The sequence below is a fragment of the Melospiza melodia genome, chromosome W (genome assembly GCF_035770615.1).
Source record: "Melospiza melodia melodia isolate bMelMel2 chromosome W, bMelMel2.pri, whole genome shotgun sequence".
Taxonomy (NCBI): domain Eukaryota; kingdom Metazoa; phylum Chordata; class Aves; order Passeriformes; family Passerellidae; genus Melospiza; species Melospiza melodia.
Genome location: NC_086225.1, coordinates 2,634,315 through 2,655,702, shown reverse-complemented (window position 1 = coordinate 2,655,702; position 21,388 = coordinate 2,634,315).

Below are 21,388 nucleotides of genomic sequence, written 5' to 3'. Positions count from 1 at the left end.
TGAGATCTGCATCAATGAGCCCCAGGTGCACAATGATGCCCTGAAGGGTGGCACTAGACCTCCCCATAAGGAGGGCACTCATGCCCCCAACCAAGGGACCAAAGGCATCCAGGGGAACTCTCATGGTTTGACCCTGGTACAATGCCAGTGCCTCCATGAGAATACCCTCTCCCTGGTGTCTGCTGTGAGATGTGACCAGGAATAAGCAAAGCAGGCTCCTACTTAGAAATAAAGAAAACTTTACTAACTAAACTACAAGAAAGGGAAAAAAAACACAAGGAAAATGAAAACCTTACACAAGCATTTTCCTCCTTCCCCCCACCAAATTTCCCAATGCAATACATTCCCCCATATCACCAACTCTCAGTCTGACACCACCCTTTAGAATACTCAATCTTCAGTTCATCAAGAGGAGAGGAGTCCTTCTTGCACCATAGGCTTCCCCTGGAAACACCGTTGAAACCTGGTGTGTTTCCATGTCACTCAGCACCGCCTGGAAAATTCTTTTGCCATCGTGACATCTTCCTTCCATGCCCAGTGCTCTCACCACTGTGCATGGACCAGAGCTGCTTCTAGGGTTGTCTTTCAAGGAAGTCTTGTCTCACTCCAAAAATGTCACAGTCTGTCCTTCGGGACATCTGTCCCCCCCAAATTTTTGCACCCCCTGGGGTCAAGGGGTACCCACACTGAACCCTCCTGGTTCTGAGGCACTGCCTCCCCCTAAATGCAGTCTTTGTGTCACAGGAAAAAAAAATGGTTCCATCTATGGCCACACAAGAAAAGTCCAGCCAAAAGCCCACTCCATCATCTCTTCTCCCACTCAAGAGTCTTCTGCACTTCCCTCGTGGCCCATCCCCTCTTATCTCATCTCTTATCTCTCTTCTCATTCAGCTCCAGGAGGATCAGCATTTGCGAGGTTTCAACCATGCAAGAAAAGGGTTAAAAATTTCAGTCTTTGCCTGTCCGGAGCTTTGGAACTCCCATGCTGCCCTGCTGGGCACCTTCTCGCCGCACCAACCCCCCCCCGCCTTCTCCTCCTGGGCCGGCCGTAATCAAATTCAGACACCAGCTCTCCCTCTCTCTCTCTCTCTCCTGGGGGAAGGGGGGGGGGGGTGGCTGCCTGATGTCTCTTGGTGCTCCTCCACCCTTCCATCTTCAAGGGCCTCTTCACCCCCCATCTCTGTCCGGGCCCAGGCCTACCGCAGGGCTGCCCCTCCCCCGTCCAGCAGCAGCAACTGGACGGGGGAGGGAGATCCGACCTCTTTGCCTTCGAAGTCCCAAGAGGGTTTCCCAGGGGAGCAGCTCTGGTTTTTAACCCCTGTGTGTTCTCAGAGGCGTGTCCGAACCTCAGTGGCTACATCGGGTGCCAATATTAAAATCTGAACACCTATTGGTGGCCACAGCATATCCAAAAAAAAAAACTTACTTCCTGTCAATGTCTCAAACCATGACAGGAACCTTGTGTATTTCGCAAGATTCTAAGACAACGGTTGCTGTGGTGCAGACATCTACACCTGCTGATCTGTGGGTGCTGGCTGCAAGCCGGCAAAGGAGACCTCCATCGGCTCCGGGGTCTGGAGAGAAGCTTGTGTCTGGGCACGCCCCTCCTGCGTGCTCCGCTTGACGTTTCCCGAGCCTGGTTAGCCTGGCCATTAACATGAACAGTCGCCTTGCAAACATTGGACATGTGATTCAGCCTACCACACCGACCGCACAAGAACATGGGGAATTTGACCTTCTGCGCTTTCTTTCCCCGCTTCTTGCCAGCCTGCGCAGTCCCCTGCTGTGGCTGCTTGCCCTGCAGTGCCGCCCAAACTGGCTGCACAGCGGCAGCCACAGCAGCCAACTTCCGACCCGGGGAGAAGATGTCCGCACAGGCCTCTGCCATCTCGGAGATAGTAGGAACACCAGGCAGAGCCACTATGACCCTCCTACATGCAGCATTGCAATTACACCTGACAAGCTTTGCAATTGTAACACTCCTTGCCACAGGATCAGGCACCTGCCTCTCCATAGATGCAGTCAGCCTTGCTGCAAATGCCATGAAAGGCTCATCATCCCCCTGGACAATGGTCGAAAACGGCTGCTTCAGAGCAGGGTCTGAACAATCGCTGCCATGCCCAGCGTGTGGCACTGGTCAAGCACAAAGGGATCCAATCCAATCTTCCCCTGAACATTTTCATAAAGCCCTGTGCCCAACAGCATGTCAGCAAAAACCCCACGCCTGGGGTCCTGCGGCCCCAGTGCAGCATTCTGCACCACCGCATGGGCCGCCAAACGAGCCCACTTGGTCTCAAACACACCATATTTCACAGGGTCAAAAAGAGAATGTGCCACACGACGGAGATCGTGAGGTGTCAGCACGTCCATAGCAATCCTCTGGAGAGTCTGCATAACCTCAGCAGACCCCAAACCATGCTGAGCAACTGCTTCATGGAGTTCTTTCTCCAGCTTATATGAAAGGGGTTCGTGGGTGTTATGAGCAACACCCTTGAGCAGAGGGAAAGCCTGGGAACCCCCTTACAAAGCCACCGCACCTGCTGTGTCCTGGTCCTTGGGCCCCACAAGGACAAGAGGGGATGATTGACTGGGAGCCAGGTCAACACCACTCACCCCTGCACCCCCTGCAGCACCGGCAGAGCCAGAGGAGCCCACTCCGCGACCCTGCAGATGCCGCAAGGAGACAGGCTCATTCATCTCGTCGGCCTTGGTTTTGGCTTCTTGCCAGAAACGCTTGGGGTGCCTCGGACGCACAGTCACCTGGCACGAGGGAAGCATCCACAAATTTGACGAGGAAGCGCCATGGCCTCGGGCACCCACCGGCCTCCCGCTGGCCATGTCAGCAGTTGCGCTAAAGGTAAACACCTCAGCGCCCTGTCGCGCTGCAGCCCCGGCAGGGGGCGCCTCGGTGGGCACAGGTGTCTGCACGGTCCGCAACTCCGGCACGGGCCAGGACAAGACTGGCGTGGGGCCCCCGGCCCCCGACATGGGGGAGGGGCAGGATGCCAAGAGAGACGCAGCCCACGGAGCCATGTCACTGCAGGGCAGCACAAGGGAGCCCAGCAATCTCCCTAGGAGCATCTGTCCTAAGCCGCAAGACTCCACATCGGGCACCTCCCCCCACCGAGCGGAGAGGGGCGGGCTGCCCCTGGAGTGGGGCTGGACAGAACACTGACCGACGCCCCGCCCCCAGCTGCCTCCACCGACTGCGCATGCACAGCAGGCTGCGCAGGCCCAGAGATGGGCGAAGTCGCCCCCCCCCGCTGAGGAGCCCGACTCAGGGGCAGGCGAGCCCGCCCCCGCTGCACTCAGGGGGAACGTGACGGACACACCGCAGTTCGGACAAAAAGTTGTCACTGAATCAGACTCAAGCCGAGGCGGAGGCTGATCCTCAAAGTCCGGGAAGACACAAAGAGAGGGCAACCCGTCCCCTGCCCTGCCCCACCGTCCACGCGGGGTGGGGTGGGGCGAGGACGGCCCTCCGAATCCACAGAGCCCCCAGAAACCGATGGGGCTCCGCACCCCGGACCCCGGACCAGCTGGCCAGGAGCCCAATCCACCCCGGGGGAACAATCACCACCCCCCAGCACACCGTCCCAGGGCAGGGAGGGGGACTCCACATCGCACAGAAGCTCTAACTCTCCCTCGTCCACGTCCTAGTCAGAAGGGCTCCCCCGGGAACTCCGAGGGGTACAAGAACCAGACCCCTGCCAAACCTCCTGACACTTTTTCCACTGCATCAGCAGCGAGCCCACGTCTACGGTGCAATCATCAAAGAGAGCCTCCATGAGGTGGACCCCCACGAGAGACCACTCCTCCCTGGAGAACGTCTTCGTAGGGACCGAAAAGAACCCTCGCTCTGGGGCCCACAGAAACAATCTCTCAAAATCACTCCAGGAAACAGAAATCTGTTTCCACTCCAGGACCCCCCTTCAGAGATCCAAAATGAGGGAATCCTCCTCAAAACCCACAGAGGTTGCCACCACCCCAAGAACAGCAGGCAAAGCACCAAAGAGGGGGGGACAACAAGACCTCACCGTGATCCGGACTCTGTGTCTCACTCTCGGCTGCAGTACACTTCGGCGGTCACCAGATGTCACCCAGATGTCACTATAGGACACGAAAAAACACAAGCACATACCACTGTTCTCAAGGTGAAGAAAAAAGGGAAGTTTATTTTCTGGCTCCAACATTTATAGTTTTCCAAAAGTGACAGCGGATTGGAGGGTGACAGTGACACCTCTCCAATGACACTGGTCAAACCAACAGTCGATCAACTCTCTCCTCCTCCATAAAGGAATGCAAAACAATGAGTTCTTTACAGAAAGTGTGTGAGAAAGTTCACTACAAGAATCTCAACATCAGAAGGCTTAGAAAATCTTAAAAAACCAGGGTAATAGCATGCTGGTGAAAAAATGAGTGACTGAGTTTTGCCTGGGAAAAGCAGTCCAGAAGTTGAACAGGCAAGGCAAGTAAATCTGCTTGCCGGTTCCCCTCTGCAATAAAACTGGGTAACGTTGTGTGAGACCTAACGTGCATAACCAAGTAGGGGTGCTGCCTAGTTTCTAAAAGGAAAACAAGTTGTTGCAACCACTGAAACAATTTCTTGTTGAGCACATCCTTTAGTGCAGCAGCTTCAGCTCTAGTCCTCTTCACTAGTCCTGCAACATAAGCAGAATCTGTTATTAAGTTAAAAGGGATAACAAATTGCTGAAAGTCCCAGACAAGAGATGCAAATTCAGCAATCTGAGGGGAACCTGAAACAGTAGTTACATCCAAATCCTATCGATTGAGTTCTGTGTTCCACCAAAGCAGTACCAACTTGTGGGTGCAGCCAGATCCATTTGTAAAAACAGTTAAAGCTTGTAATGAGATCTCACTTTTCTTGGATCACATTAGGAGATTAAAGCCGGTTGCCACAAGCTTGTGCTTCAGGGGATGTGTAGAAAGCTGTTCAGAGAAGTCAGTGAGGGCCATTTGAAAAACTTCAGATTGCTGCGACAGTCACTGTAAATAAACAGTAGTAATAGGCAAGCAGATCAAACAAAAGTCCACACCTGCAAGTGTGGTAAGTCTCTGTCTAGCTTTTATCATAAGCAAAACAAACATCTCCTGTTGTGTGCTTACAGTTTTAGACATCTGATGTGGAAGAAAAATCCACTCTGTGATCAGCAAGGGGTCAGGCGCTTTAGGATCCCACTGAAAAATCAAAGCATGGGGTTGCCTAGCCAAATTCAGAATTATTAAGGAAAAGGGCAACTCAGGGGCCCATCAGGCTGCTTGCTGATTTGAAATAGCATTGGCTACCAGTTGCAGTGCCTGGCAGGCTTCTGGTAGGAGCTGCTGAAGTGACAGGAGATCTGGTTCCCCTTTTAACAGATCAAACAAAGGGCTCAAGTCAGCATTTGAAATTCCTAGCAAGGAACAAACCAAATTAATTGAACCCAAAAGTTTTTGATCATCATGCAAAGTACAAATGATTGAACCTGTAAAGGCTGAGGAGAAATACTCTGGGTTCTAATGTGCCAGCCAAGGTATTTCCAAGGGGGTTGACACTGGATTTTTTAGAAGCAACACAAAGCCCTGCTTGAGTTACAACAGCAATGACAAGGGCTAAGGCATCCTCCATGACTCCCTGTTTTTCTGCTGCAATAAGCAGGTCAGTCATGTAATGATATAATAAGGCAGCAGGCATTTTTTGACAAATGGGGCTGAGGACCCTTACAACAAACCATTGGCAAATAGTGGGACTGCATTTCATGCCTTGGGGAAGGACCACCCAGTGATATCTTTGCAGGGGTACTTGCATGTTAGTGCTTGGGACAGAAAAGGCAAATTTATGAGCATCATCAGGATGCAAAGGAATGTCAAAAAAGCAGTCTTTTAAGTCCATGACTGTTATGTGCCAATCTCGAGGGATCATGGTGGGGGATGGGAGACCAGGCTGAAGGGCTCCCATGTCCTCTATAGCAGCATTGATTTTGCAGAGGTCTTGGAGCAAGCACCACTTGCTGGTTTGTTTTTTAACTACAAACACAGGCAAATTCCAGGGACTGATAGAGGGGACTATATGTCCCTTCTGAAGTTGTTCTTGAACAAGGACAGTGAGTGCACCTAATTTAGGTAGTGGGAGGGGCCATTGGTCCACCCAGAGAGTGGGTTCAGTTTTCCAGATCAATTTCAGGGTGTCACGTGCCACAAGGGCCCCTATTAAAAATCAGACTGAATTTTGACACTCCGTTGAAAAAGTACATCTCGTCCCCATAATACCATGGGTACAGGCAGAAAAAATGGTTTTACAGAAGCTATGGGACCTTCAGGTCCTGTCACCTGAATTAGATGGTGACTTTGATAACTGTGACTGCTCCCCCCAATCCCAGTGAGGGCTTGGGGTATCTCTGTGAGGGGCCAAGTGGGGGGGCCACTTGGCTTGAGAGACAACAGTGAATCAGCTCTGGTATCTAAAATGCCAGTGAGTGTCATCTGTTCCCCCTGTAATGACAGGGTACATTTGCAAGAGGGACGTTCATCAGAAATTGTCTGCGCCCATAATATTTGTGGGGTTCCTGTGGAACCAAACTCTCCCACCCTTGTATTGCATTCTGTTAAAGGGGATGACAAATTGTGTGAAAAAGGAATAAATTGTGTACCTTGAGGGACAGTAGAGGGTGGAAAGGGAGTCCAAGCCATGATTTTAATTTCCCCAACAGAGTCTGAGTCTATAACTCCCAGGAGGACAAAAAGACCTAAAAGGGTAGTTGAAGATCTCCCCACCAGCAAAGCACTTTTCTGAGTGGGCTGAAAATTCCTGTAGGAAGTAAATGAACAGAAGAGTTGAGCAACATTACTGTGATTGAGGTTGCCAGGTCCAGTTCGGTGCTGCCTGCAGTTGCTGGCCAAAGACTTGAGGTAATCCTCCACTGGGTATCCTTGGTGGCTGTGCTTGTGGAGTTGGCATCTGTGGTGGCAGCATCTACGGTGGTGGCTGAGGTATTTGTGTCAGAGCACAGTACCAGCCCACGCTTCGGTTCCACTTTCCCTGGATTGGGTGACCTTCAGAATCATACTTAGAGTGACATTGGTTAGCAAAATCATGACCGTTATGACATCATGGACATATGTCAGGGATTTTTGACTTAGCCCCTTTCTGAGAAAAGCAGTGTTTTTTAAGGTGGCCAGGTTTGTCACAGCCAAAACAGACTCCTGGAGTTCCAAAGGAACCTTTGATGGCTGCAAAAGCTCCAGCCATGGCTTCATACTGATGTTTGATTGTCTCAATAGGGTTGCACACTTCAACCATTTCAATAAGAGTTGGTTCTTGGTTAGGCAGGGACTTAGGGAGTTTTTTACAGTCTGTGTTTGCATTTTCAAGAGCAAGTTTTAAAAGTAAAATTTCATGGGTGTCTGAATTATCAATTTGGTGTAAAGTGTTTGCTTAAGGTGGTCAATAAACTGCATGTAGGGCTCCTGAGGCCCCTGGACAATGGTTGTAAATGCTTTTTGAGGAGTTTTTGCATCAGGGACCTCAAGAAAGGCTTGGCGAGCTGCATCCCGGACTCCATCAAGGGCTTCCCTTGGGCAGTGTCACGCCTGGGAGACAGGATCTGTGTATGGTCCCATTTCCATAAGCTGACTGTGAGGCCCACCAGGGTCTGATTAGCATGCTTCACATAAGTTATAAGAAGTCTTTGAAGACCCTTCTCCCACTCCTTTTCCCATAAGCTGTATTGAATGGGGGATAGCAGTAGACGAGCAAGAGTTTGTAAATTGTGCGGGGTCATTATGTGAGCAGCAAACAGAATCTAGCATGTTTGAAAAATGTGGTGAGCTGATACTGTGCTCTGTAACTCCCCATCTGAGCTCTTTAATTTCTGGGAAAGACGGCTGTTCCCAATGGGCAGTTTGCTTTTGACATCCCAAATATATTACCGGTGCCACAATTCTTTCAGCAATGTCAAAATCTCCCTCCCTTAATGCTTGTTGCTTTAAGTGTACACAGTTGTCATGAGGGTCGGAGGGGATACAAATTAGGTTCTTTTTCAGGATCGATGGGTCTGGGATCAAAGGGATCCTCCTCTTAATTTTCCTCCCTATTTTCTGGGCAGTAGCCAGCAGCAAAAGCCCCTACAGAGCTCAAAGGGCCCCCTTCCCTTTCACTCGTAAAGGGGGATACCGGGGCTGTGGGTCATGTTTGCTGTGGTGGGAAAGATGTAGTCTCTTTAGAATGTAAAGAATTCTGTGACTCTGCTGTAAAGGGAGAGCAAATGACAATCTGTTTATCTTTAGCAGCAGTCTCTTCAGATTTTAAAGAGCATTGAGCTTCTGCTGTAGAGGGAGGGCAGGCATTCCCTGTAGCCTGGGAATTTTCTTGAGCCTTTAAGGCCTCAAAAATCACTCACCAGGAGGATAGCATTTCTGCAGCCTCTTTATTTCCCTTGGTAGCAGAATCCCATAACTTAATTTCCGCTTTGTCCCACAGATCTGTTGTAAAGACCATGGACTTGGTGACCCCTGGTATCTCAGCTGCTGCCCATCGTAATAGGACTTTTATGTCATGTGAGGGCAAAGTTTTCCCATGCTGCTGCAACAGCTTAGACATAAGTTCAAAAATGTCTCTTTCCTGGGCAGACATCCCCATACCCATTGTCTCCTGCAGTGGCTAACCTCCTATATCCCAGAGGGATATCTCACCTCCTTTATCCTGGAGGGATTTGTCACCGGCCAGCTTTCCTGTTTCCTCACAGCAGCACTTTGTTCTGCGGGGCTTGTCGTCAGTCACTCAGCTAGGTGATCATTGCTTCCTCACCACAAGTGCACCATTTGACAGTGATTGATAAAGAGATGGGGTCTCCATGGTTTGCACACATGAAGCTGTTTATTGATACACAAAGCAAAGTTTATATACCTTTTCAGCTGTAACTAAAACCAGTACAACTATAACATTTATGTAACTAGGTAACATGCCTGAATTCAAAGCCTCGTACAGACTAACTCAGGTATGTATGGTCTTACATAATTTCTGCTTACCAAGCTCATCATACCAAGCACACCGTTGACTTCTGCATTCCTTCTTCAAGATTCTGCTTTCTGTTGCCAAGGCTTGCGGCCTACTAATGCTAACATATTCACTTCTGTCATGAGTTGAACAGTGCTCCCAGCTCGGCTTTCTAGCTGCATTCCCACAACTAACAAGCAAATCAGCAAGAGACAAAATAACAGTAAATAATCACTAGATACAAAATTGCTATATCATTAACTCCCCAGGAACAAAGAAAATCCTGAAATGGTGGGGTACTCCCTCCTTCTTCAGATGGCAGCTCCCACAGCTGACCTCAGTGCCCAAAAGACAAAGGGAAAATGGCAATCACTTCCCCCCCCTCCCTCAGTATAGCACTCTTTTCAGGAAACCATGTGATCTGGGAGACAAAGGAAAAAAATGGTGGACAAAATCCCTAACGGGAAGGTAGGAGCTTAGGAAGCAGTTCTAGTGGCAGATGGGAATTGCCAGCGTGTGTGGGGTCAGTGCTGTCACTCACTGCTTCCTTCTGCCACCTGCTGGACTCTGCTGGTGTTGGTGCTGCTGTTTTCTGAGCTGGTGGGGTGTGTGTGTGTAAGAAACAGCCTCTCAGCACCATTGTGGCATGACTCTGGACTGGCTCAAGATTCACACTGCCAACAGGCTTTGCAAAATTCTCTCCAAAACAATTTCTGGTTGGGAAATGCAGTCAACATTGCAGGTAGAGGCATGAAGAAGGCAAGAGTCAAGGCATATGGCAAAAGAGAGATCTACCTGGGTACACCAACCTTAAAAAGGGACGGGTACCCCACACCTTGCTATTCCATTTCTGGCTGCAGTGTCTTAAAGAGAAAGTAAAAGTTTTTGCACACAGTTAGATATGGAATACAATAACATTTTGGGTTACCTAGAACAGGAGGGAAACAGCTAACTTGAACAAGGTTGCCTCAGCACTTTGCGGGAGTATCAATTATATTTTCACGAATATTGACAACAGATTTGGAAGATATACAACTACCCAGATATTCAGTGTTAGCAAACTATGTGGATGATTTATTGATAGTGAGTAATTCCAAAGATAATGGTTTGGTAGATACTGTACACTTGTGAATAGAATTGGCTGAGAAAGGACACTATGCATTTCTATCTAAATTACATCTGTGTCAAACAGAGGAAAATATTTGGAATGCATCCTAAGAGAAGGGCAGAGGTTAATAGATCCTGAGAGAACACAAGCAAGCATAGATTTACCTCAGCTATAAACAAAAAAGCAGTCAACAAGTAGGATTCTGTAGACCATGGATTCCAGAGCTGGGAGATTTAATTAAACCCTTAACTGAAGCCACAAAACAGGAAGAAAACCTTTAAAGCATGGTTCCAGAAAGAAAACAAGCATTCGAAACTCTCAAGATAACTTTAATGACTGTACCAGCATTAGATTTGCCAGATTATACTAAGCCTTTTTATTTGTATACAGTGGTAGGTTGACCTTGGCTGGATAGCAGGTATCCACCAAACCCTTCTATCACTCCCCCTTCTCAGCTGGACAGGAGAGAGAAAATAAGATGGAAAACAGCTTGTAGGTTGAGATAGGGCAGTTTACTAAAGCAAAAGTGAAAGGTTGCAAGTGCACAAGCAAAAAAGCCAATAAATCATTCTCTACTTCCCATCAACAAGTGATGTTCTGCCACTGAACTCTGGAAGGCAAACGTTGTAAATAACGAATGCCCTCCTGCCCCTTTACTCCTTCATCTCTTACCTTTATATCTGAGTTGCCATCATATGGTAGGGAATATCCTTTTGCTTAATTTGGGTCAGCTGTTCTGGTTGTATCCCCTCCCAGGATCTTGCCCACCTCCAGCCTACTTGTTACCAAATGATAAATGGCCTACACCTGGTGAGCTAACACAATGCTTGTTCTCCAAAGCTACTGGCCTGTGGAAACTGCACATTACCCATTGTGTAAGAAGGAGAACTGGAAGTTCACCAGCCTCAGCGTCCTGCCAACTCAGCCAGGTCGCCTCAAACATTGGGATTTACAACCACTAGGGTCATGCCTTTCCCTTGGTCCTAAAAATTGAGTCAGACAGTTAAGGCATAAAGGGTTTTTACCTCAGTATTTAATAAGGATCCTTATGGTACACCACTTCGCCAAGGTGGAATGCACAGCAATGCACATACACGACAGATTACATATACACTTTTATAGACTTTACAAATTAGCATATCTAACAAAGATGTCCCAATGAGAGGCTTGAATGAATAGCATTATATCCTTCCATTTTGAGGAATTCCCCCCTGGATGGGCCAAATCTTTAGTTTACAGGATGTATTCTAGAGAGGACCTTGGTTTCTCAAGATAGCGTAGGGCTTTCTGGCTTCCAGCTGCGAGGCCTCTACGATGTTTGATCTCCTGGTCTAACAGAATACTAAGACTATGCTAAGTTATCAGACTTAAGGAATTACAAGTGTGCATGCTAGAAGTATTGAGGGTACATACAATGTATATAAAAGATAAGGCAAAAAATCATCTTGGCATCAAGGGACCACCAGAAAGACCCCAGGACAGAAGAACTCATGTGTAAAGGGGAGGGGAAATATGATAATGATTTTGGGGAAATGATTATCATATGCATGTTTAGTCTGGGACAATCAATGATTATGCATGCAAAACACAGTATATAAACAGAAACTTTCCTGTACCCAGTATGCACAGCTTTGGGACGAGCTATTTCCCCCACCCGTGTATCCGGTCGAATAAAGAATGCTGCTTCTTAATGCTACATTGGTGTTAAGGATTTTTTTTTCATTTTACCAAATTTTTGGTATCAGTTTTGGCGACCCAGATGAGATGGACTCTTGAATTTCAATGGATCCAAGGGATCGCAGGACCTCCAGATGGCACTGAGGGATTCTCGGGGAGAACCTTCAATCCCCGGCCTGAATGAAATTGGAGCAAGACCCCTGGTAAGATAAAGGCATTCTTTACTTTAAAGGTATAACAGTTAACCTACCTGTAAGGCACAGCAAAATCTATGTGGGGTTTGATTTAAAGGTACCTAAGGTGGGAAAAGGGTAATGTTAGAGTTCCTTCAAAGAAGAAGGGTTAGAGTCCCTTCTAAGGAGCTCCCAAACAGTAATTTGTTATAATGGGAAACAAAACCTCAAAAGAGGTATCACAGGTGTCACCGCTGGGATGTATCTTGAAACAGTGGGAAAAAAATGGGGGTGATGCCCTCACACATGAAAACCATAAAATTTTGTAATCAGTGGTGGCCACTTTACACACTGTAAGATCAAGAGAAGTGGCCTAAGGATGGAACCTTACAGCATAATACCATATTGCAATTAACGTTGTTTTGTAGAAGGGAAAAGAAGTGGGATGAAGTTCCTCATGTTGACTTGGTTTTCACCCTAAGAAATTGTCTGGACTGGCAAAAGGAATGCAGGAGGACCCCACAAAATCCATTAATTTTAACACTTGAAAAGGAAAAGAAAGGCAAAGGGTTGAAAAGCTGTTGCTCTGTGTGCAGTATTATGCTCTCGGTTCTCAGGGTCTGTCCGATCCCGGCTGCCATAGGTGTCCTGGATAGCGATATCCCGCTAAGCACAACCTGTCCAGGTGTCCCAGGCAGGCTCCCAGCCACAGGCAACCTTAGCAAGCAGCTCACCTCTTTAAGTGAGATCAGCTCTTTGGTGAATTCAGCTCTTTAGCGATTTCAGCTCTTTGCTTGCTAAGTGCCTTGGCAGATGCAGGGATGAGAGAGGGGAAAAGCTGTGTGAGGTTCCACAGATGTGTCTTTATTGGCAGCCTCTGCGAAGGATGTCAGTAACAGCTCTTCTGCCAAACTGGGCAGAGGCAGGAATTTATATAGGGTATGTGGGTTTTGGGAAACAGTCCAATAGTAAGGGTTGAGGTGTATGTGACCTATGGTCTTACAGAGAGATAACGAGGGTCCAAGGCAGAAGAGGGGTCTCTTGGTCCAGTCATCATGACGAGGCATTTCTTATCTTAGGCAACTGACCGCCAGGGAGGCCTTGCAGGCTCTGTGGCTGCTACGGTGCAGCATAAGAGAGAGGTGCTTAAAGTGTGGAAGAGAGGACAAAGATGATTCAGAGCTGATGGTTGCTCCGTGGCAAAGTGCAGGTAGGGTGAATGATGAATCACCGGGGAACACAGCTAGACACATTAATAGGTCATGGAAGAATGGACTGGAACAGAGAGAATGCTTTAGGGGATTGGAGGGTTTTTAGCCCAGTTGCAAAATGCACTAGAAGGCAGCAAGGAGATGTTGGGGATCATGCTGGAGCTATTCTGATGGCTCCCTTCCAGCTTTTGGTCCAGTAACAGTAAAGGCCCCATTTTCAATTGTGATTTCAATGTCATGGAGAAAGGCAGCAGAAGTTTATAGAGAGGATCTGGATAGAGTTGCTAAAGTATTTGAAACCATAATTAGGACTCAGGACCCTGACTGAAATAATATACAAGTGTTGTTAGATATGTTGTTGGATAGCACAGAAAAAAGGATGGTGTTGACCATGGCCAGAAAGCAGGTGCAGGGGGCACATGCTAATGGAGGCTTAGAAGGAACTGCAGATCAGAATTTTCTTTCAACAGATCCAAGGTGGAACCCTAATTTACTGGGGCCCCAAGATCATTTAACAAGATATTAGAGATCAATGTTGTTTGGTGTAAAGCATGCTGTACTGAAAGCCATTGACTGGTCCAAACTGTATGAAGTAAAACAGGATAGTACTGAACCCCCCATGGCTTACATAGAACAATTGAAGGTGACTGCCAGAAAATATACTAATCTGGATTCTGAGAATCCAGAGGAGGCTGTACAGTTAGCAACTATCTTTATAGGGCAGTCGGCCCTGGATATTAGAAGGAAACTCCAGAAACTGGAAGGAATGGAGTCACATGACTTAGGAAAGTTGTTAAATGAAGCGTGGAAAGCATATCAAAGCAAGGATAGGGAAAAGGAACTATGGCAGGCTAGAAGTGAAAACAAGAGACATGACAAACTGCTTGTGACTTTGGGCGTGGCTAAGGAACCTGTGGAGGGTACTAAGGGACCAGCCAACAGGGGAGGTTGGGTGGGGGGAACAAGGGAAAGGGGAGGCAGGAGGCTCCCACCATTTCCCTGACAACAGTTAGGGGAAGATCAGTGTGCAATCTGCAAGGAAAAGGGGCATTGGAAGCGAGAATGCCCAGCAGGCTAGAAAGCTGGACCTAGTCTTACAGGCTGTTACAGTAGATGAAGATTGAAGGGGATTGGGGGATTCCACTCCAGCTGAACCACTGGTTTCACTGAGGCTCGGGAAATAAGTGGAATTTTTGGTGGACGCAGGATCAACTTATTCCATAATAAATGCATGTAAAGGGAAACTTAATAGGGATGTGGTAAATGTAATTGGTGCTACAGGGAAAAGTGAAAATCAGCCCTTATTACAACCCATGAAATTTATATTAAGAAAGAATTGGATTAATCACCAGTTTCTTTATATGCCCAAATGCCCAGTCCCCTTGCTGGGAAGAGATTTATTGGGAAAATTTGATGCTCAAATAATTTTTCAGGATGGGGAAATACAAATTGTAATACCAAAATCAAAAGCCATTGAGGCAAGGATTTTTATGTTACAGGAGTCAAATGAATTGGAAGAAATCCCAGAGGAGGTAGAGAACAGTGTGACCCTGTTGGTATGGACAACTGAAATGACTGGATGATCAAAAGCAGCCAAACTGGTGAGGATTACTCTCAAACCTGAAGCTAAACCGGCAAGGCAAAAACAATATCCTATTAATTGGGAGGCAAAGAAGGAGCTGGAAAAGCTTATAGAAAAATTTTTAGAATATGGGTTATTGAAGGAGTTTGAATCAGAATATAATACACCAGTATTGCCAATTAAAAAGCAAAATGGGGACTATAGGTTAGTTCAAGATTTAATGACCATTAATAAAATAGTACCAGTTATTCATCCAGTAGTAGCTAATCCATACACACTCTTGACAGCACTTAAAAGGAACTATAAATGGTTTACAGTGAGTGATCTTAAGGATGCCGTTTTCTGCATACCCTTGGAGGAAAATAGTCAAACAATAATTTGCTTTTGAATGGGAAAGTGCCACTTATGGATGCAAAACTCAGGTTGACACCTAGCACAGGGGTTTAAAAATAGTCCAACAATATTTGGAAATCAACTAGCAAAAGAATTAGAACAATGGAAGAAAAATAACACTGAAGGAGCAGTTTGTGGATGACATTCTGCTGGAATTGGAGACCCAAAACCAATGCCTGCAAATAAGTCTGTTGAACTTTCTGGGACAGAATGGCTATAGAGTAACTAAATGAAAAGCTGTCTCAGTTTGAGTCAAGTTAGGAGGAAACATCCTGAAATGAATGTGTCCTCTAAAAGGCAGGTTTCACACTCCCTCCCCCCACCAAAAGGAATGTATCAGGGGAAAGTGGAAAAAGCTGTTTATTTAACAAGCAGAGTGCACGAAGGCATGGGGGAAAAATGAATAATGTTAGATAATAAAACCTTCTCTCTGCAGACAAAGCTGGTAGATTTTAGAGTCCTGCTTGGCTTCTCCTGAGGTGTCCCTGCATCCTCCCCCCGCTGGGCCATGGTGTGTGGCTTCTGGTGATGGCCTGGTTTTCCAGACCAGAACAAAGCTGTACAGCTCCAGAAGATACCATAGTCTTGGGGAAAACTTCTTGCCTCACCTAGAAAACCAGAAGCTAGCTAGAAGCAAAGATGCAACTCTCTTTCCCTGCTGCACACGCAGAGCCAAGAGCTGGGAAAAAAAACGGGGGAGTACCTGTGTTTGAACACAGACCACCAAAAGAATTCCACTGGCTTCCCCCACCCTCAGACTTAGCTGAAAGTTACAGGACCCATGTCTGGGCATGAAGCAGACAATGGGGATACAGTATCATACAGTCACCCCAAGACAAAAGCTTAAATAGGAAAGACATCTGTAAACTATTTGAGCTTCGAGATCATGCAAAGGCAGAGAATTCTTAGCTTTCACAGAAAGGAAGTATCCTGGTTTAGGGCAAATTTAGGAGAAAACCTCCAAAGGGGGGCCCCTCCAGAAAGCAAACCCCCACAGCCCCTCTCCCCAACTGGTTCAGGAAGGATTCCTCAGAGACAAGTGGAAAGAACCTGTTTATTTAACAGGCAAAACACCCCTCAGCACACAAAATGAACAATACCAGATGACAACACCCTTTCACTGCTCTGAAGAGATTAGAAATTCAGAAAGTCTCTCCTGGGAGTGGTCGCTCTGTTATCAGATGGCTGCTGCAGGCTACAAAATGCAAACTCTCAGTGTTTCCCAGGTCCCAGTCCAGAGCAGGTTCAAATGGTTCCAAGAAAAGGGAAAGAAAGTCCAGGGAAAATTCGGCCTGCCTAGCTAAACTATCTAACAAGCAAAAGCAAAAGCAAGAGCAAAAGCAAAAGCAGCACTATGTACTGCCCCATCTGTGTCCCGCCGACTGTGGGGGAGTGAGCAGGCTGATAACAAAACAAAACTTCACTTTTCAGAGTCAGTCTTGAAGGCACAGAATATAATATCCAGCATAAACAGAACTGACGACTGGAGATACAAGCATCATAATGTCACCCTAGGACAGGAAGCAATCTGCCAAACTTCAGAACCATGGAATGTCTGAGAATTACGAGGCTCTCTGGGAGTGGTTGGGTGATGCCAGGTGTGAATATTAAACTATGGACTTTTTAGTGAAGCCTGGCTATGAAGTCCTAAAAGAAACAAAGAAAGGACAGTTGGTGTGGACTCTCAAGTGCCAAACTGCCTTCTGAGAACTGAAAAAGGTATTAATGACAGCACCTGCATTAGGGCTTCCTAAATTAATCAAGCCCTTTGAACTGTTTGTACATGAGAGACAACATTTAGCCCTGGGGGTCCTGAGGCAAAGCTGGGAACCTGGAGGAGACCTGTGGGCTATTTCTCCAAACAGCTGGACAAGGTGAGCAAAGGATGGCCGGGATGCTTGTGAGTGGTTGCTGCAACTGTTCTACTGATCCAAGAAGCCAGGAAGCTCATGAATGGACAGCATATAACTGATTTGGTCCCTCACATGGTGATAGCCATATTAGAGCAAAAGGGGGAACAATGGCTATCCCCCAGCAGGATGTTCAAATACCAAGTTGTGCTTTTGGAAAAGAATGATGTGGAATTGAAGACAACAGCAGCCACGAATAAAGCCGTGTTCCTCAATCCAAAGGCAGTGGGTGAGGCAGCCCTGGCCCATTATTGTCTCCAAACTATCAAACAGGTATATTCCAGCAGAAGTGATTTGTGAGATGATGCAATAGAGAATCCTGAGTTAGAATTATTCACAGATAAGAGCAGTTTCATGAAAGATGGAAAACAGATGGCAGGATATGCAGTGGTAACCACTAGTGAAGTATTGGAAACTCAGTCTTTACCAATTAACATGTCAGAGCAAAAAGCAGAAATAATAGCATTAAAACAAGCATTGAATTTAGAAGCCGTCAAAAGGGTGAATATTTGGACTGATTCTAGGTATGCATTTGGTGTAATTAATGTATGTCTTGGTTTGAAAGACAGGTGTCTGCTAAGGAAGTCAGAAGCCTCCCTTGGAATGGAAAATATGACCCCCTTCCTTCCTAATTATTATAATTTTGGAATTAAGGGGCTTTTCGGCAAAGATATGGAAAAAGGAATAACAGTTCTTTACTAGTATGTGTAACAAGGCAAACAAACAACAGCAATTGCAGCAACAGCAAACAGAACCAGAAACCCAGTAACAGCCTTCTCGGCTGCAGGTACTTTACCCTTCGGTGTAGTTATGGTCACAGCCGACAGGAGCACTGGATATGTGAAACCTTTTCCGTATAAAGAGAGAGCAGGAGTCTGCGACTCCTTGCACATGTGTTTGGAAATGATTTCACGTGTCCAGTGGGCTGCAATAAATACTCTTCTTTTCAACTTTAATTAATTGAAGAGTCGTCTGTCTGTGCTTCAATTAGTGAGCCAGCCAGGAGATTCTCTATCTGAGAGACCAGACCAGGCTGTGGATGCCTCCTGGCGCCACCAGGATATTCCTGGAGAGACCTCTGCTCCTTGTCTGTTCATCATAGGAACGGACAAGACCTCTGGCATTACAGACAAAAGGGTATGTGTTTCTCTTTGTAAGTCATATATATGCAGGGTAAGGGGCAGTTGGTAAGTCACAGGGGACGCCCTGTGCTCAACAAGGGCCCAAAGGTTTGCTTGCAAGCACTGCAGAGTTTGGTTGCCAGCTAGAGGGTAATTTGCTGTGTCATAGGGGACCTGCTAGCAGTTCTGGGGGTGAACTGGGCAAATTCTGGTGTATTGTTGCTATTAGTCAAACAGTGTGCTGTTATTTTAATTGTGTTCAGAGTATGTGAATGTCAGAGGTGATGTGAGTGGATGCTGAAGTGTTGTATTGCTGTGTGCTGTGTTGAGAAAAGTGAGTACCTTAAGAGATACCCTCTTTTCCAGTGAGTTTGTGTGTGAATTTTGTAGTTGCAGGGAATGGTATTCCCTGTGACACCTGGAGTTTGATTATAACTGGTTTCTCATCCATGCTTTGTGTTCGGGTATTAACCAATCCTTTGTCTGTGGGACCAGAGAGGCAAGGGTCAAATGCTGTAACACAGTGCCTTTGTGGTCCCTCTCCTTGTGGAGTTTGCAAAGTTGCAACTTTGAATTCATCTAGTGTAGTGTGAGATTTTGCTCATTATTGTGTAAAAGTTATAATTGTAACAAACTGGTAATTTTTGTTTTGTGTTAGCTGTGTTGTTAAGCTGTATGTTAAGCTTGCACCTGAGTTGAAAGGGTTAAATAACCCTTTTAGAAGGGTTTTAGCTTGAACCGTGTTTGTGGGCTGTTAGAGCTGTAATAGAGATGGCTTGTTGATTCCCAGGATTTGAGATTTGGGGGAGTTTTGTGATTTTTCCCTCACATTGTGGTAATTTGATTCTCGGGATTGTATGGTTGTGTTTGTGGACATTTTAGGATTTTTCTTGCAACAAGTGCAGAATTTTATGCAGAAAAAACTATAGTGTGGTGATCTATATATGTTTAACTGGTAAAAGGAGTTAAAGGAATTCCAGGAATTTCCCTCCCGCAGCAGCTTATATGGGGAGAGGTTTGTGTTTTGTGGGCATTTCAGAGTTTTTGCTGTAACAGGGACAGACTTTTTGCAAGACCGATTTGTTTTAATTGTGGCTAGACAGATCAAAGGGGTCCCTTTACCTCAGTAGTTTGGACTTAATCTTTGGGAGTTTGTGAAGGATGATATTAGTGTTATTCTGCAAGGCAGCAAAGTGAGTGTGCCCTGTATCAGTGGAAACAACACTTTAATCAAGCTAGCTTAGAACCAGAGATTTTCCTGCCCTCCAACTCCCTGCAGAGCCCTTAGGCTTTGGGATTTGTCTGATACAAAGATTTTAGCACACATTACTGTCTACTTGCATAGGGAGTGTTTGTGTGTGTGTGTGTGTGTGTGTGTGTGTGTGTGTGTGTGTGTGTGTGTGTTGTGGGGGGGAGGCAAAAGGGTGCATTTTAGCTACCGCAATCATTGTATTGAGTGTGAAAAGATGTGGTATAGGCAGACATTTAAGAAGAGAAGACCAAGACAGGCACTTTGTCATTCTAAAGAAACAAAGGCTACTCAGAGAGCTATAAAGATTTTAGTAACAACTGATTGCGAGGAGCAAGGAAATAACAAGTTTGAATTACTGGAAAAGGGAGTTTCAAATAATTTGAAAAAGCCAGCAGAAATAATTAGAGCCGAGTGTGCTCAGCCTATTTTTATACCCCAAGACTTTCAAATTAAGGCAAAGAGTTGGAATAAAATAGAAAAAACAAAACTAAGAAAATGGAATTTTTAGTAAACACAGGGGCAACCTACTTGGTATTAAATAAAGTCTTGATGTCTATAACAGATGATTATGTTATGGTAAGGGGAGCAACTGGCCAATCTGAAAAAGCCTATTTTTGCAAACCATCAAAATATAAACTTGAAAATAAGTGGGGATTTACAGGTTAGTGTAGCAGTTAAAAGCAAAAGATAAGGAGATTATTTTGGAGGTAAAGAATCAACAATATGTAGACATACTAAGCTTAATATTAATGAAATTAAAAAGAAAATAATGGATTAGGTTTTTCTGGGGTAAGGACTTCTAACATACCAGGGAGGGCAAAGAATGCATCTCCTGTGCAAGTTAAACTTACGGAAGAAGAACAGTTAGGGTCAAGCAATACCCTTTGAAAAAGGAAGATAGAGAAGGGATTAGGCCGGTAATTGAGAACGTTTTGCAGTTGGGACTATTAAAAGAGTGTCAATCTGATTTTAATACTCCCATTTTACCTGTTAAAAAGCTTGATAGTACATATTGAGTAGTACAGGACCTAAGAGCTGTTAACAAGATTACTGAGGATCTGCACCCAGTGGTGGCCAACCCATACACGTAACTAACATGTTTGACACCTGAACTAACCTGGTTTACTGTTTTAGATTTGAAAGATGCCTTCTTTTGCCTCCGTCTTCATGAAGCCAGCCAGAAAATGTTTACCTTTGAATGGGAGAATCCAAAGAGTGGGCATAAGGTTCAGCTCACGTGGATATTTCCCCAAGGTTTAGAAACAGCCCCATGATATTTGGAGAACAACCTGCAAGAGATCTAGAGTCCTGGGAAGCTCCACTGTTGGGGAAGATGAAACAGGAAAGCCTTACAAATATGATTGCCTGGCAAAAGATTTTGAGAATATAGCAACTATAAGCGAGATTGAAATGAAAGCTAGCTTTGAGATCCCTTAGTTACTGAACAATGTGAAAACAATGGTGTGGCCACTGAAGGTAATCCCCTTTTGATGAAACAAGACCCTCTGCTTGCTGGCAGGTCCAGGGTCAGAGCAGACCCTGCCAGCTTGGCAGAAGGGGTCCAAAGAGTAGTTTTTAGGGTTTAAAATGTAGCACAGTATGGTAAAGTAATGTAGTGATTCTTATAGGCTGTATGGAAATGCTATAGGATTTGTATGTTGTACTAGATTGGTTAGTGAGAATCAGAATATTCAACACACAAGATGATTTATTGTATTGTAACGGAAACTTCGCTGTCTTAGCTCTTGCCTCTTAGCTCTTACTTTTCTATGCTCTTACCCTCTCATCCATTCTACCCCTCTCTTCTCTCGGGCCTGCTCCGAGCTGCGGCTGGCAGCTCCCAGCAGGGCCCTGCACCCACACCCTTTGCAATAAACCGCAAGTTCCATGACCTGGCTTCAGAGATCTCTCATCTCCGTCCATCCCAACTGTGCTACCCCCAGTCAATCCTACACTCCACCAAAGG